At 37.2% G+C, this 15,002-nt stretch overlaps 1 long non-coding RNA gene and 1 pseudogene across 1 annotated transcript in view; one reads left to right on the top strand and one right to left on the bottom strand.

Moving 5' to 3' along the window:
- The window catches only part of LOC125117512 (uncharacterized), a 285,547-nt gene that overhangs the window by 54,198 nt on the left and 216,347 nt on the right, over positions 1 to 15,002 (top strand). The gene's annotated exons all lie outside the window — the stretch shown is intronic.
- On the bottom strand, positions 1,040 to 2,231 carry LOC125117511 (F-actin-capping protein subunit alpha-2-like; annotated as a pseudogene).

The following is a 15,002-nucleotide window of genomic DNA, read 5'->3' as shown; positions in this document are numbered from 1 at the left end:
TCAAAGTTGAACTGCTCAATTTATTTATTTTTTTTAGTTCTTTTTTGGTTGCCCCTGCAGCATATGGAAATTCCTGGTCTAGGGCTCATCAAATCTGAGCTGGAGCTGTGACCTACCCCACAGGTGTGGCAATCCAGGATCCTTAACCCACTGTGCCAGGCTGGAAAGTGAACCAGTGCCTCCACAGAGACAAGCTGGATCATTAACCCACTGTGCCACAGTGGGAACTTCTGAATTTCTGATCTGTGAGATCAAACATATACTAGGTCAACATTCATAAATGTAGGATTGTACACAACTCAGTTCATTTTCTGATAACTGAAGTGATAGGTTACTAACTTGAACAAACTTAAATGTTGTTAGTTTGGATTTTGGTATTTGCATTGGAATGTAATTTTTCCTTTTATTCAAAATGGACTAAACTATAACTGCTTTATACTTTCTAAGAAGAGTATTTTTCCTTAATATCAACTCACTGTCCTTGTTATTTAAAGGAAACCTAAAAAAATATGTCTACAAAATGTTAAAATTTGGGAGATGTTTGAAGTATAGATACATATATGTTCTTTATAAGTTACAAAGCGACATTTATTATTTATTTCTGGGTGACATTCTTGGTAAATTTTCAACTATAATTTATCCTTTAGTCAGAAATGTATTATATTTTCAAAAGTACTAATTGGATTTTATAAACATTTTCACATATTTCAATTCTTTTTTATATTAAGTAAAATATTTTTGAAACACTTCAAAAACTTTTGACATTGAACTAGAGGACTCACCTCTTCATTGCAAGAAAGAAAGTCATAACAAAGTAAAACATTTAAATTAAACTGATTTTCAATCTTCTTTGAGCAAAAGAAAGAAAAAATAGTGGTTGATTAGTTAAGCTTTGTGCTCTAACCAAACTAATTAATTACAGTGATTTTAAATGGCCATAGCCCATCTGATTAGGTAGCTTGACAGTTCTGAATACTTTTGCAGTGATTTCTTTTTAAACACAAAGGTGCTAAAATGATCCAGTCATGCGATGTTCATCTTAGGCACTCTGCATCTCTATGCCAATCTTGTAGCTAAGGATCTTGCTCCAGTCAGTCCTTGTGTGTGTAGCTGGCAACTCTTGACATAAGGCTTTGAAAGTAGTGTCTGATGTTGTCTCATAATTCTCAGTGATGATAGATAGTCTGATACTCATTTTCTGCAGCCTCTACAATCTTTATAAATTCTTTTGCTCTTTGCACCTCATTAGATGCTGTTAGGGAATCTTGTATATCTTTAGGACTCACTAGCTGAACATTAACTATCTTCATAATAATGAACCTGAATTTTCAAGATGCCAGCCACCTGAATGGTTGAAGAAGTGATTGTAGACCTCCACTCTGACCACCAATGACCATTCCAAAATTTTTTGCTTGAAACTTATGGCTTTTTCTGCATGTAATAATGGTTTGCTGTTCATCTATTTTTTTTTTTTTAACATATACAGTTCAAACCCAGTTTGAATAATGTTCTTTTAGATAAGTTTGAAGAGCCGTTTCTACTGAAGTTCTCCATGATTCATTTGCATTGTCTGCTTCAAAGGGTCTTGCATCAGTTGCTTGCTTGCTTCCTTTCTTTCTTTTGTTCGTTCATTGGTTCTTTCATTCTTTTTTTTTTTCCTTTTTAGAGCTGCGTCTTTGGCATATGGATGTTCCCAGGCTAGGGGTTGAATTGGAGCTAGAACTTCCAGCCTATGCCACAGCCACAGCCATAGCAATGTGGGAAACAAACTGCATCTGTGACGTACACCACAGCTCACCGCAACGCTGGATCCCTGACCCACTGAGTGAGGCCAGGGATAGAACTGGCATCCTCATGGATGCTAGTCGGATTTGTTTCTGCTGAGCTATGACCAGAACTCCAGTTGCTTCCTTTCTTAAGTGATCAAATTTGAAACAGAGTCTGTTTTTTGGATCCAAAAACTTTGTTTCCTAAGTCACCAGGTTCAGTTATCAATACCTGATCTTCATACCCTTCAATTTTTACTGGAGTAAACTAGTCCAAGTTATATTGTGCAAATGCACTAAAAAAAAAAGGCTGGCAGCTCCTTCCCTGAGAAGATTATCTTTATTAAGTAGTAACCAAACATCCTTAAACAGCTCATTAAATTCTCCAGGAGAGACGTGAATGATGAATTTTGTTGCTATGTGCACCTTCTCCTCATCAGAAAACTGCTCCTCCAGATCCACCATTTTCCTTCTAACATATTCCAATTCTAATTGTTTTTCAATTAGTGTAAATAATTATATTACCTGAGTAATGAATAAATTGAATTATCACTGATTAACATTTTTTGAGTAGCTATCACTTCAAATAGAAAATAGGAATGGTAAAAAATATAGTGATGTGAAAGAAAAGATTTATCATCACATAACTGGAAATAGTTGTTTTTAAATTTGCATATGTGTTCTAGTGCTTATGAATTCTGTAGGTGTTATGTCCTCAATATAAGGGGGGGGGGTTTGTTTTTTTTTAATATAATGATTTTATTTTCTTCATTATAGCTGGTTTACAGTATTCTGTCAATTTTCTACTGTACATCATGGTGACCCAGTTACACATACATGTATACATTCTTTTTTCTCACATTATCATGCTCCATCAAAAGTGACTAGACATAGTTCCCAGTGCTACACAGCAGGATCGCATTGCTTGTGCATTCCAAAGGCAGTAGTCTGCATCTATTAACCCCAAGTTCCCAATCCATCCCACTCCCTCCCGCTTTGCAACCACAAGCCTGTTCTCCAAGTCATGATTTTCTTTTCTGTGAAAAGGTTAATTTTTGCCATATATTAGATTCCAGATATAAGTGATGTCATATGGTATTCGTCTTTCTCTTTCTGACTTACTTCGCTCATATTAGAGTCTCTAGTTCCATCCATGTTGCTGCAAATGGCATTATTTCATTCTTTTTTATGGCTGAGTAGTATTCCGTTGTGTATATATACCACATCTTCCTAATCCAATCCTCTGTCGATGGACATTTGGGTTGATTCCATGTGTCTATTGTGAATAGTGCTGCAATGAACATGTGGATGCATGTGTCTTTTTCAAGGGAATTTTGTTTTTGTTTTTGTTTTTTCTAGGGCCGCTCCTGTGGCATATGGAGGTTCCCAGGCTAGGGGTCTCATCAGAACTGTAGCCAATAGCCTACGCCAGAGCCACAGCAATGCTGGATCCGAGCCGTGTCTGCGACCCACACCACAGCTCATGGCAACTCCGGATCCTTAACCCACTGAGCAAGGCCAGGGATCGAACCCAACCTCATGGTTCCTAGTCGGATTCGTTAACCACTGAGCCATGACGGGACCTCCTCAAGGAAAGTTTTGTCCAGAAGTATGCCCAAGAGTGGGATCGCTGGGTCATATGTTAGTTTTATGAAGAGTTTTCTAAGGTACCTCCATACTGTTCTCCATAGTGGTTGTACCAGCTTACATTCCCACCAACAGTGCAGGAGGGTTCCCTTTTCTCCACACCCTCTCCAGCGTTTGTTATTTGGGGTCTTATTAATTATGGTCATTCTGACTGGTGTTAGGTGGTATCTCATGGTAGTTTTGAGTTGCATTTCTCTAATAATCAGTGATGTTGAGCATTTTTTCATGTGCTTGTTGGCCATCTGTGTATCTTCTTTGGAGAAATGTCTATTCAGGTCTTTTGTCCATTTTTCCCTTGGATTGTTGGCTTTTTTGCTGTCAAGTTGTATAAGTTGTTTGTATATTTTAGAGATGAAGCCTTTGTCAGTTGCATCATTTGAAACTATTTTCTCCCATTCTGTAAGTTGACTTTTTGTTTTCTTTTTGGTTTCCTTTGCTGTGCAAAAGCTTGCCAGTTTGATTAGGTCCCATTGGTTTATTTTTGCTTTTATTTCTGTTGCTTTGGGAGACTGACCTGAGAAAACATTTGTAAGGTTGATGTCAGAGAATGTTTTTCATATGTTCTCTTCTAGGAGTTTGATGGTGTCTTGTCTAATATTTAAGTCTTTAAGACATTTTTTAGTTTATTTTGGTGCATCGCGTGAGGGTGTGTTCTAGTTTCATTGATATGCATGTACCTGTTCAGGTTTCCCAGCAATACTTGCTGGAAAGACTGTCTTTGTCCCATTTTATATTCTTGCCTGCTTTGTTAAAGATTGATTGACCGTAGGTGTCTGGGTTTATTTCTGGGTTCTCCATTCTGTTCCATTCGTCTGTATGGCTGTTTTGGTACCATTACCACACTGTCTCAATGACTGTGGCTTTGTAGTATTGCCTGAAGTCTGGGAGAGTTATGCTTCCTGCTTGGTTTTTGTTCCTCAGAGTTGCTTTGGCAATTCTGGGTCTTTTGTGATTCCATGTAAATTTTTGAATTGTTTGTTCTAGTTCTGTGAAAAATGTCACAGATTAATTTGATAGGGATTACATTGAATCTGAAGATTGCTTTGGGTTTTGAAAGGGTAGGTTTGTGAATTTTTAAACTGTCTTCTTTAGCAAAACAGGAAGCTGGAGAGAGGAGGCAAAGATAGAAGAACAAAATCACTGAAATGAACTCATTATAATTGTTTTTTATATTAAGTGGAGACCTTGTAATAAATAATCAAGTAATAGATAATCTGGTAGGTATATGGTATAATTTGTAAATAGGGAGACATGTATACACACTCACACATACCCTTATGTTTTATGATCTGCAATGGAATTTAATATAGGCATAAATAACTGTTCAGTATAAAAATTAAAATGTATTTTATTTAATATAAAATATATTTAATAGAAAAATTACTGTTTAATATAAACAGAAGCAAATGTTCCAAAATGGCATTAATTTCTCCAACTTCAGCTAATAATAATAAGAAATATTAGCTGGTAGGAAAAGGGGTTATATCTAAGAGCTTGAACTGTAGGAGGAAGATCCTAAATACAATTGGATGAATTTAAAAAAAAAAGTAACTGAAATACGCTTTACTGGTCAATGCCATTGTACCAAAACATTGTGAGGCCACAAAAACTAATTCCAAGAAATAGCTTTCAATATAAGGAGCAGGCCAATGGAGTAGATAAATGTGAATAAAATATACTAATACAGCATCACATTTAAAAAATCTCATAGGAGTCCCTGCAAGGAAACTATTGCCTCATCTTTGGAGAATCTTATGAACTTTAAAAAATTTGTTTGAGATTTGAGGGCAGGGTTTGGTGGTGGAGTATGAGTGGGAAGCAAAGGCTGCCAGAGATTTTGAAATGATTTGGGGGAAGGCCGCACATGAAGACTGTGGAGGAAACTTCAGCAGGGGCCCTGTGGTACAGAGTCCAGCACCTCAAGGCCTAACAGAGATGCCACTCCTCTGTGCTGCCAGCACTCCCGCTCTTCTGCTCTTTCAGAAGGTAGCTCTGTGCGAAATGCATGTCCTTAAGTCCAGATAAGGAGCATTTGTGTAGTGAGTTTGAATAGCGAGGGATACTAGCATATTGCATTTTACACATTTGTTCAATTCATGAGGTATAATTTAGACACAATATAATTCAAAAATTAAAAGCTTAAGAACATTTGCATCATCCGTTTCCATGGACCCATTTCCAGTTTATCATCTGCCACAGCCATGGAACAGTCAACCACTGACCTTTCTGTCCCTACGGTTTTGCCTTGTCTAGAATTTTGTGTATATGGAATCACACAGTATCAATTTTTTTGGTGAGATTGACTTTTCACAGAGCATAATGCTTTTAAGATTCATCTATGTCAATAACTGTGTATTTATACAAATATCAGTAGTTTGTTAACTTTTGGTTGCTTATTCAGTTGTGTGGATCTGTCACCCATTGTTTACCTCCTCACAAGATCATGGGCTTTGGGGTTTTTTTCAGTTGTATCCTGTTATCCAAATGGCTATGCAAAAAGCCACTATGACCATTCAAACAGAACTTTTTGTATGGACAAATGTTCTTTTTTTTCCTAGCTGTGTTGTATGTTGAGTGCATGTTTATCATTGACAAGACACGGTCAGACTGCTTTCCAACATGGCAACACCAATTTGCATTCCTGCCAGCAGTGTATGTTCCACTTGCTGCACATCCTTTCCAAAACAGGGTCTTTTCATTCTCTTCAATTTTAACCATTTTAACTTTTTTAAATGTTTAGTATCTCATTGTGGTTTGATTTTTTCTTCTTTTGCTTTTTAGGGTCATAACTGAGGCCTATGGAAGTTCCCTGGGCTAGGGGACTAGGGATTGATTCCGAGCTGCAGCCTCTGGCCTGAACCACAGGCACAGCAACACGGGATCTGAGCTGAGTCTTACCTACACCACAGCTAACAACACTGGATCCTTAATGTACTGAGCGAGGCCAGGGATTGAACCTGTGTCCTCATGGGTACTAGTTGGGTTTGTAACCTGCTGAGCTACAGCGAGAACTACATGGTTTAAATTTTTATTTCTCTAATGATGTGGAGCATATTTTCATGTGCTTATTTCCCATATCTGTGTATATGTATATATAAAACATGTGTGTGTGTGTGTGTGTGTGTGTTTAGATATTCTTTGGTGAAATGTCTCTATCCACATATTTTGCCCAGTTTTTAAAATACTTTTAGCTCTTACATTTAAGTCTGTGACCCATTTTAAGGTAATCTTTGTGTGTGTTGTGAGTTAAGGGGCTAGATTTATCTTTCTATGTGTGGTTTTACAATTGAGTGCCATTTGTTGAAAAGACTATCCTTCATTTATTAGATTTTTTGGCGTCTTTGTTAAAAATCAATTTGTCATGAATGTAAGAGTTTATTTCTGGATTTTCAGTTTTTTTCCATTGGTCTGTGTGTTTCTTCTCTTGCTGGAACGATACTTCTTAATTGTGATTACTTTATAATAACTTTGAAATTAAGAAATATAAGTGTTAGTTTATTTCAATATTATTTTGACTATTCTGGATAACTCGTCTTTCCGTGTACATTTTATAATCAGCTTGTCCATTTCTGCAAAAAAAAGCCTGCTGTAATTTTGAAAGGTAGTATAATAAAGCTGTATATCAGTTTAGGGAGAATTAACCATTTTAATTTATTCTTCTGATCATGTGATATATTGCGTCTCTCTATTTTTGCCTTTTTAAATTTCTTTAAACAATATTTTATATTTCTCAGTGTATCATCTTTTTACATACTTTATTAAAATTATCTATGAAATATTTAATTTTGGATATAATTAGTAAAGTAGTATTTTTATTTTTAATTCCCAATTTTATTGTTAGTTTTTAGAAATAATCTTTGCATGTAGAGCTTGAATATTTAATATTCAATTTAATAAATAATAATTTACCTCCTGCAGGATCGTATTATCTGTGAATTAAGACAGTTTTTTCTTTTCCAACATTTATGATTTTTCTCACTCCTCCTTGTTTCCCTTATTACAATGTCTAGGACCTCTACTATTAGGATGTGCGCAAGTGGTAAAAGCAGATAGCTTTGCCTTATTCTTGAAGTTATAGGTAAGCATTCAGTGTTTCAACTTTAAATGTAATGTTAGCATTGTTCTTAAATATCAGCATTAAATGTAATGTTCTTGAGAGGTTTGAGAAAGTTCCCTTTTTTTATTAGATTCGTGAGAGATTTTAAAACTAGGAATGGATGTAGAAAATGTAGTTCCTACAATTACTGAAATCATTGTTTTGTTTTTTTTTTTCTTTCCATTCTGAAGAGATAGTGGATTATATTTATTACTCTTTGAATGCTATACTAAGCTGTATTCTGAGATAAATCTGATTTGGTCATGTTGAATAATAGTTTTTAAATTTTTTATTGATTGATCGATTAATTGATTTTACTTTTCAGGGCTTCACCTGCTAAGGTTCCCAGGCTAGGGGTCGAACCAGAGCTGTAGCCGCTGGCCTAAGCCACAGCAACGCAGGACCCGAGCCACGCCTACGACCACAGCTCATGGCAACACCAGATCCTTAAACCACTGTGTGAGGCCAGGGATGGAACCCCCAACCTCATGATTCCTAGTTGGATTCATTTTTGCTGCACCGTGACGGGAACTCCAGGGGACTCCTGAATAGTATTTTTAATGTGGACTAAAAAATGTATGCACAGCCTGAAAGTTGAGAGTGATGATTTATCTGGTGGACAAAACTGAAGACTTAAGCCCAGGAGACAGTATCTCCAATAACCCTGAGACAACTGCCCTTAAGAGGTGAGGCAGGAGTAGGATATACATGAATTTTGCAACAAAGAGCAGGTAGTTGGAACAAAAGATTACTGTTAATAAAAGAAAACTAGATATCTCAAGTTAAAGAATTTAGTGCTTTTCAATGTATGGGAAGATGCAAGAGTTTGACTTCACCGAAATCATTCCTTTGATATGCACCTCAGCTCTCTGGGGCCTGTATCCTGTGTTTTCACACCCTGCAGCCTCACCTTTGAGAGTGGCTGCACCATAATGGCTGCTTAGATGGCAGGTATTCTTTGTTTCCTTCCTGAGTCCCCTCACTCTTGGAGGTGGCTGAAATCACTGATGACTGTGACATCCTTTGTTTAATGATATGGCAGGCAATATTTTCTCATGAATACACTGTTAAGTTTAATTTGCTTTTAATTTGCTAAGATTTGATTATGGCATTTTCAACCATGTTCATGAGGGATACCTCTGTAGTTTTCATTTTTGTAATGTCTTTTGGTGGCTTTGATAGAAACGTAAAGCTGGGTTGAGAAAAATGAAAGGGATGTCTTCCCTCTTTTTACTGTTTATTTGTTTTGCTTTGCTTTGTAAAATTCTTTGCAACATCTTTTTTTGTTTGTTTCTCTTGCTTTGTGACATTCTTTTCTGCCTTTTCTTCAGTACCAGATATTCAATTTGGTCTTCCTACCTTAGGTAACTGAGTACTTTTAAATGAGGTGCATATTTTCACTTGTTGTCATGATTTTGTGATTCTTCAGAACTCACTAAGATCAGATTGTTGAGATTATCTCCCGTAGTAGCAAACCAGCATATGCTGAGATGCACAGTGGCTTCTCTTTGTTGTCATGCATGTGGGTTGGAAGAAGAATTTCTAGACTCATAGCAGGTTGAAGATAAAGAAGAGTTTATTGAGATGAGAGATTCTGCTAGGGCAGCAGGATGACTTCCTGATGGTCAGGGAGAGCCAACCCTGGGTGCGGGGTCAGTCATGTCTGTCTTTATAGCCTGGGGAGAGAAGAGGTCTTATGATACAACTGCTGACCTGTGGATTGGTTGAGGAAAGATGGGGTCTTCTGATACACTTGCTGATTGGTTGGGGGTGCTCAAGGCCCCTACAGGGCACATACCTTTCCTAATAGGAGTCAGGAAGGAGTAGGCCAGGTTGCTCAGGGTGGGCAAGGGGTGATGATAAGGGTCTGATAATTCTTGTCTTGGCCAGAGGTTTTGAATTTGATCTCCTTCAAGAGACCTTGAAGTCTTACACTCTTTTTTCGGACTGACAGCCAGCGGATAGGAAATCCAGTCCCTCTTCTGTCTGTTCAGCTCATCAACGCAGCTTATCCTCAAATCCAAAGCAGGCAGGCAGATGCAGACTCTTAGCTCGTCAAAGAATCCACAGGGGGGAGTTGTTTGTTTGCTTATCCAGGCAACAGAAAGTAGCAGGCACTTTTCTCTATAGATGGCAGGTCCTTTTTTCAGTCATTCACAGATATTTCCTGAGTGTTGGCTTTGTGTTAGACAGAATTCTTAACAATTAATATAGGAAGAAACAAACAGAAAGAGATCTGTGCACTCACAGAGTTTATTAGGGTTTAAGGGTGATGAAAATATAATAAATTGTAAAACCATGTAGTATGTTAAAATGTCATAAATGCTATTATTACAAGAAGAAAAAACTACAGAGTATAAGGGAGACCTAAAATGCTAGGGGAAGAGGGATGGTTTGCTGTAGTGAATTTGCAGTTAGGTTTCTTGAGCAAGAGAGATTTGAAAAGACTTGAAGGAGATGAGAGATTGGGCCAAGGGAAGAGCATTCTAGGAGAGGGAATAGCAGGAGCTAAGGCTCCAAGGGCAAGAACAAGAGCCTTTTTCAGTTCCCTGGCACAACAGATGAGGTCCAGCCCCTGATCCCTGAAAGATCCAGGCTGTGACAGCATTCCTGGCCTGGTTTTGTTACATCCTCAGAGGAGCAGGGAAGAAGAAGGAGTCATAAATGTACACAGAAGCTGCCTCAGCTTATGAGAACCCTCCTACAAAATATACATGAGAGGTACTGTCCAGAAATGAGTACTAAAATATCCAGCTTAGTGTGACACTTTAAATACTCTAAAATGAGACACAGAGAAAACCAATTAATCTGTCACCGAGAGAGATTATTGCATATCATTTTACGGTAGGGAAGTCCCAATGACAAATAGCAAAATACAAGCAAAATGATGATTAATGTTTGATTTATTGCAAAAACATCTAAGCAGAATAGCTTTTACTTTTTTTTTTAACTTTAAAATAGCCAAGCAGAATATCTTATCTCAATGCAAAAATGTATTATTTATGATTGGCTTTCTTCTCTTTAAAGATTTGAAAATTCACTTTTCTGCAGTATCCTTAAGATCCATCAAGAACATTCAGAAATAAGATAAACCTGAAGGCAACCTCATTTATAGGCAAAATATAGCATTGATACTTTTGAGTATTAAACAGTTTATATACCTGGCATTTTCTTTATTAAAAATGCATTCCTCTGGATTTTCTTTTTAGTATCTGATTAATATGATCCAGTACTGGTGGGTTGAATTTTTTTTCCCTCTTTTGGTAACAAGTTGGAATAATTTGTAAATCTTTCAAATTCAGAATATGGAATAAAAATTAGATTACATCATGAAAAATGCAGTAGTTGGTTTGACAGCTATTTTAATGGTAAACTGTATTTTTCAATAAATTTGCATATATTTGCATATTAAATAAAATGTTTAGGTTTTGAGTTTTAAATATATAGGTATGTGCATAAACATATATACAAATACATTAAACATTTGTATATATCCATGATAAAGCAACTGAATACACTTTCATAGCTAAGCTTGCTTTGGTTCTCAATAATGATAAGCATTTAAATGTGCAAACATGAAATCTCCAGGACAATTAGTTTTCACATTTGGAAGAGTTGTTGTTTCAGGCTTTTTGTATAATATGATAGAAAAGTTAATTATTTTATATGGATGCGGGCATATTTATTGTTCCCCAAAGATTTAGAGGTATGTGTGTGTGTGTGTTTGTGTGTGCGTGTATGTGTAATACCAAGTTCTTATTGGGGTAATTAAAAAAGATTTAAGATCCTGACTCAAGAGGCCAGTTAGATTTAGTAAAGGTTTATTTGTACAATGACTCAAGAACCATTGTGGGTTTATTTTTTAGAAACTGAGTTAAAATAAAATTGCTTTGAATGGCACAAATGAAATAATCTACAGAACAGAAACGCACTCACAGACATAGAGAACAGACTTATGGTCGCCGAGGCAGAGAGGGGAGGGAGTGGGATGGGCTGGGAGTTTGGGGTTAGTATATACAAAGTATTACATTTAGAATGGATAAACAATGAGGTTTGCTCTATAGCAGGAGGAACTATATTCAATTTAATGGGATAGACCATGATGGAAGATGATATAAGAAAGGGAATGTATATATATGTATGACTGGGTCACTTTGTGGTAGAACAGAAATTGGTACTACATTGTAAATCCACCGTATTCTAATAAAAATTTTTTAAAAATGCTTTGAAAAAATTGAATGAATCAAACTAAATGGACATTAAAATATGGCACAAAAGTCAACAAAATTGAGAACATGCAATTTTTTTAAAAAAAAAAACTATGGGTGAGAAGACAGCAATTCCCAATTTTTTTTTGTTTTTGCTTTTTAGGGCTGCACCAGTGACATATGGAGGTTCCCAGGCTAGGGGTTGAATCAGAGCTACAGCTGCCGGCCTAGGCCACAGCCACAGCAATGTGGGATCTGAGCCGCATCTGTGACCACCACAGCTCATGGCAATGCCAGATCCTTAACCCACTGAACAAGGCCAGGTATCGAACCCACATCCTCATGGTTCTTAGTCGGATTCATTTCCTGAGCCACAATGGGAACTCCCAATTCCCAATTTTTAAAAAATTCTTTATAATTTTTTTAGTTCCAGCATTCTTGTTTGCTAAGGCTACCATAAAGTAAGTGCTAGATATTGAGTGGCTTAAACACCTGAGATTTATTTTCTCATAGTTCTGAAAGCTAGAAGTCTGGAATCAAGGTGTCAGCTGGGGGAGTTCTCCCTGTGGAACATTGGTCTAAGAACCCTACTGCAGTGGCTGGGGTGGATCCCTGGCCCAGCACAGCTGTGGTATGGGTTGGAGCTGTGGCTTGGATTTAGTCTCTGGTCTGGGAACTTCCAGATGCAGCAGGTGTGGCCATTAAAAAAAAAAAAAAAACAAATGTCAGCTGAGTTTCTTCCTTCAGGAAGAACCTCTGAGGAAAGTATGTCTTCCGGCACCCACCCCCATCCTTGTTTGTAGATGACTCTCTTCCTTCTGTTACTGTTTGTATCTGTGACCACATTTCCCTCACCAGCCATTCTGGTTTAGGGATCATCCTAATGATCTCATTTTACCTTGATTACCTGTGTAAAGACCCTGTTTCCAAATGAGCTCCCATTCGGAAGTCCTGGGGGTTAGGACTGCAACATAGCTGTTTTTGATAGGGTGCGATTCAACCCATAACAGCTGTCTCGAGAAATAAAAATAAAACATTAAAATATTAATATTATCTGTCATTACAAAGTAACAAAGTAAAAAAATCCTGAAATCCACTAGTGGCTTGAAGTAGCACTTTCACTAATTTTGATAGCAGTGGAGAGTTCCCTCATATAAAGCTAACTACCTTTGTCTAGTTGGTTTATTTGCTTCTTTATGACAGTCTCACTATCCAAATCATTTATGCTCATTTAGAGCTGAGACAGAATGCATATGATTAGATTGAGAAAATCCACTTCAATAATTAGAAAAGATTGTGTCAAATAACTCTTTCTGCCTCAGGGACATATGGAAAATTTGCCTCCTTATTTGAACAGAGTGCCAGGCTTTGTATATTGCGGAAGCTTGCTTTAGAATGAAGTCTTTCACGGTGAATTAGTGGCTGCAAAATTCATAAATTGAAAATCGGGTTCCCAGTTGTGGCGCAGCAGAAATGAATCTGACTAGGAACCATGAGGGTGCGGGTTCAATCCCTAGCCTCACTCATTGGGTTAAGGATCCAGCGTTGCTGTGATCTGTGGTGTGGTCAACGATGTGGCTTGGATCTGGCGTTGCTGTGGCTGTGGCTGTGGCGTAGGCCGGCAGCTGTAGCTCCAGTTAGACCCCTAGCCTGGGAATGTCCATATGCTGTAGGAGCGGCCCTAAAAAGCAAAATAAATAAAAATAAATAAATTAATAAAAAAAAGAAAATCAGATCATTTTTTTTCCCTGTTGGCATTTTGGCATTTATCTTCCTCACTGCTACAAAAAAGAATGTGTGTTTTTGTTTGTTTTTTGTTTTTTACTTTATGCTATTTTACTAATGCAGCTAAACACAAAATTGGCAATTGTATTATTTATGTCCTAAGGCCTCCTTATTCCGGGCAACTTATTTTGCTTCTATAAAGCCTCTAGTTCTTGAGTAAGTTTTGACTAAGATGGTCTTATTATTCCTCTCAGTTTCCTCCTGACTATAAGTTTATGACCTCCCTTTTCTTAGAGTTTTTACTTTATAAAACTTGCACTTGTATATTCTTTCTCTGCTCTTTTGAGATATAAGTCTTCTGCAGTCCAGGAATTTGTTTCTTAAGGACCCAGGAGCCATCTTTTCGCAATGTAGTCATCCAGAAAGATAGGGCCTTTGTCTCCTAGTCTCTGTTGGGAGGGTAGGAGCCTAACTTCTATAAGGGAAAAGTAGCAAACACAGATGGCCCAACCAGTTTGGGCAAAATCCTCCCACCTCCTCAGAATCCCCCAGTGCTTTCCCTTTCACTCAGCCTGACTTTTTAATCCTCCTGCCTTTTGTTTCAGGGGAGTTGAGTTCAGTCTTTCTCTATTGCAATAATCTTGAATAGTCTTCCTCGTCATTTTTAGTAAGTGGCTAGTGCAGTTTTTCTCCTTTATCGGTTTGGTCTGGTCGTTCATTTGGGGGTACTTCTATGAATAAGAGAAACTGTATGACTACGTACTTGAATTGTACATATTCTATAATTCACTAGACTGAAAACTTTTCATTTTAATGTTAAAGTTTTGAATAAACCTGAAATTATTTCATGTCATAAATATAGTATCTATGACCTCCTCAGAAATTCATTTAGTTTATTCTGTGCTATACTTTGCTTGTTTTTGTTTTGTTAGAAAGGCAGGGAGATATTTGATGATTACTTCAAATATAAAGATTTTTGCTTGCAGAAATCTGAGATTTCTATCCATTTACCCTCTAAATATTTGTTGAATTCTCTCTGTTCAGTTTCTACAGCTACTCATGTACTCAAGACCTGCATCATCTTTATTTAGGCTAAATGTATGTTTACTTGAATCTGTACTTTCTGTCTAATCAATACTCAAATCTGTTTTCCACACTGCAAAAAGGTGATCCTCTTCACATGGAAATCAGCATATATAATTGCTGGGACAATTACTGCCCTAAAGGTATGCTTGTGTGGATTAGATAAAGGGTCCTCTTCTTCAAGTAAAATGGAATTTAAGTTACTAGACCACAGCCTATACAACTGTACTTGGGCTGATGTGGGGAAAGTGGGGACTTTGAAAGTTCTCCCTTGTAGGATATGCCCCCCCTAGCAAATGATAGGGAGGGAACAGATTACTTGTTGGTTGCCAGAGGAAAAGTAGAATATTCCAATGGATAGTGCTTGCTCTTCCCATCTTAATGCATTGGGCCAATTATAGCATCACTAATAGTGGAACTTCTGCCTTGAGATACGTTCTGATATAATGCATATGAGGTACACAGTATCATCCATGA

This window comes from Phacochoerus africanus, chromosome 16 (genome assembly GCF_016906955.1).
Source record: "Phacochoerus africanus isolate WHEZ1 chromosome 16, ROS_Pafr_v1, whole genome shotgun sequence".
NCBI classification, from domain to species: Eukaryota; Metazoa; Chordata; class Mammalia; order Artiodactyla; family Suidae; genus Phacochoerus; species Phacochoerus africanus.
Note: the sequence above shows the minus strand (reverse complement) of the source record. Positions and strands in the feature narration are given on the sequence as shown.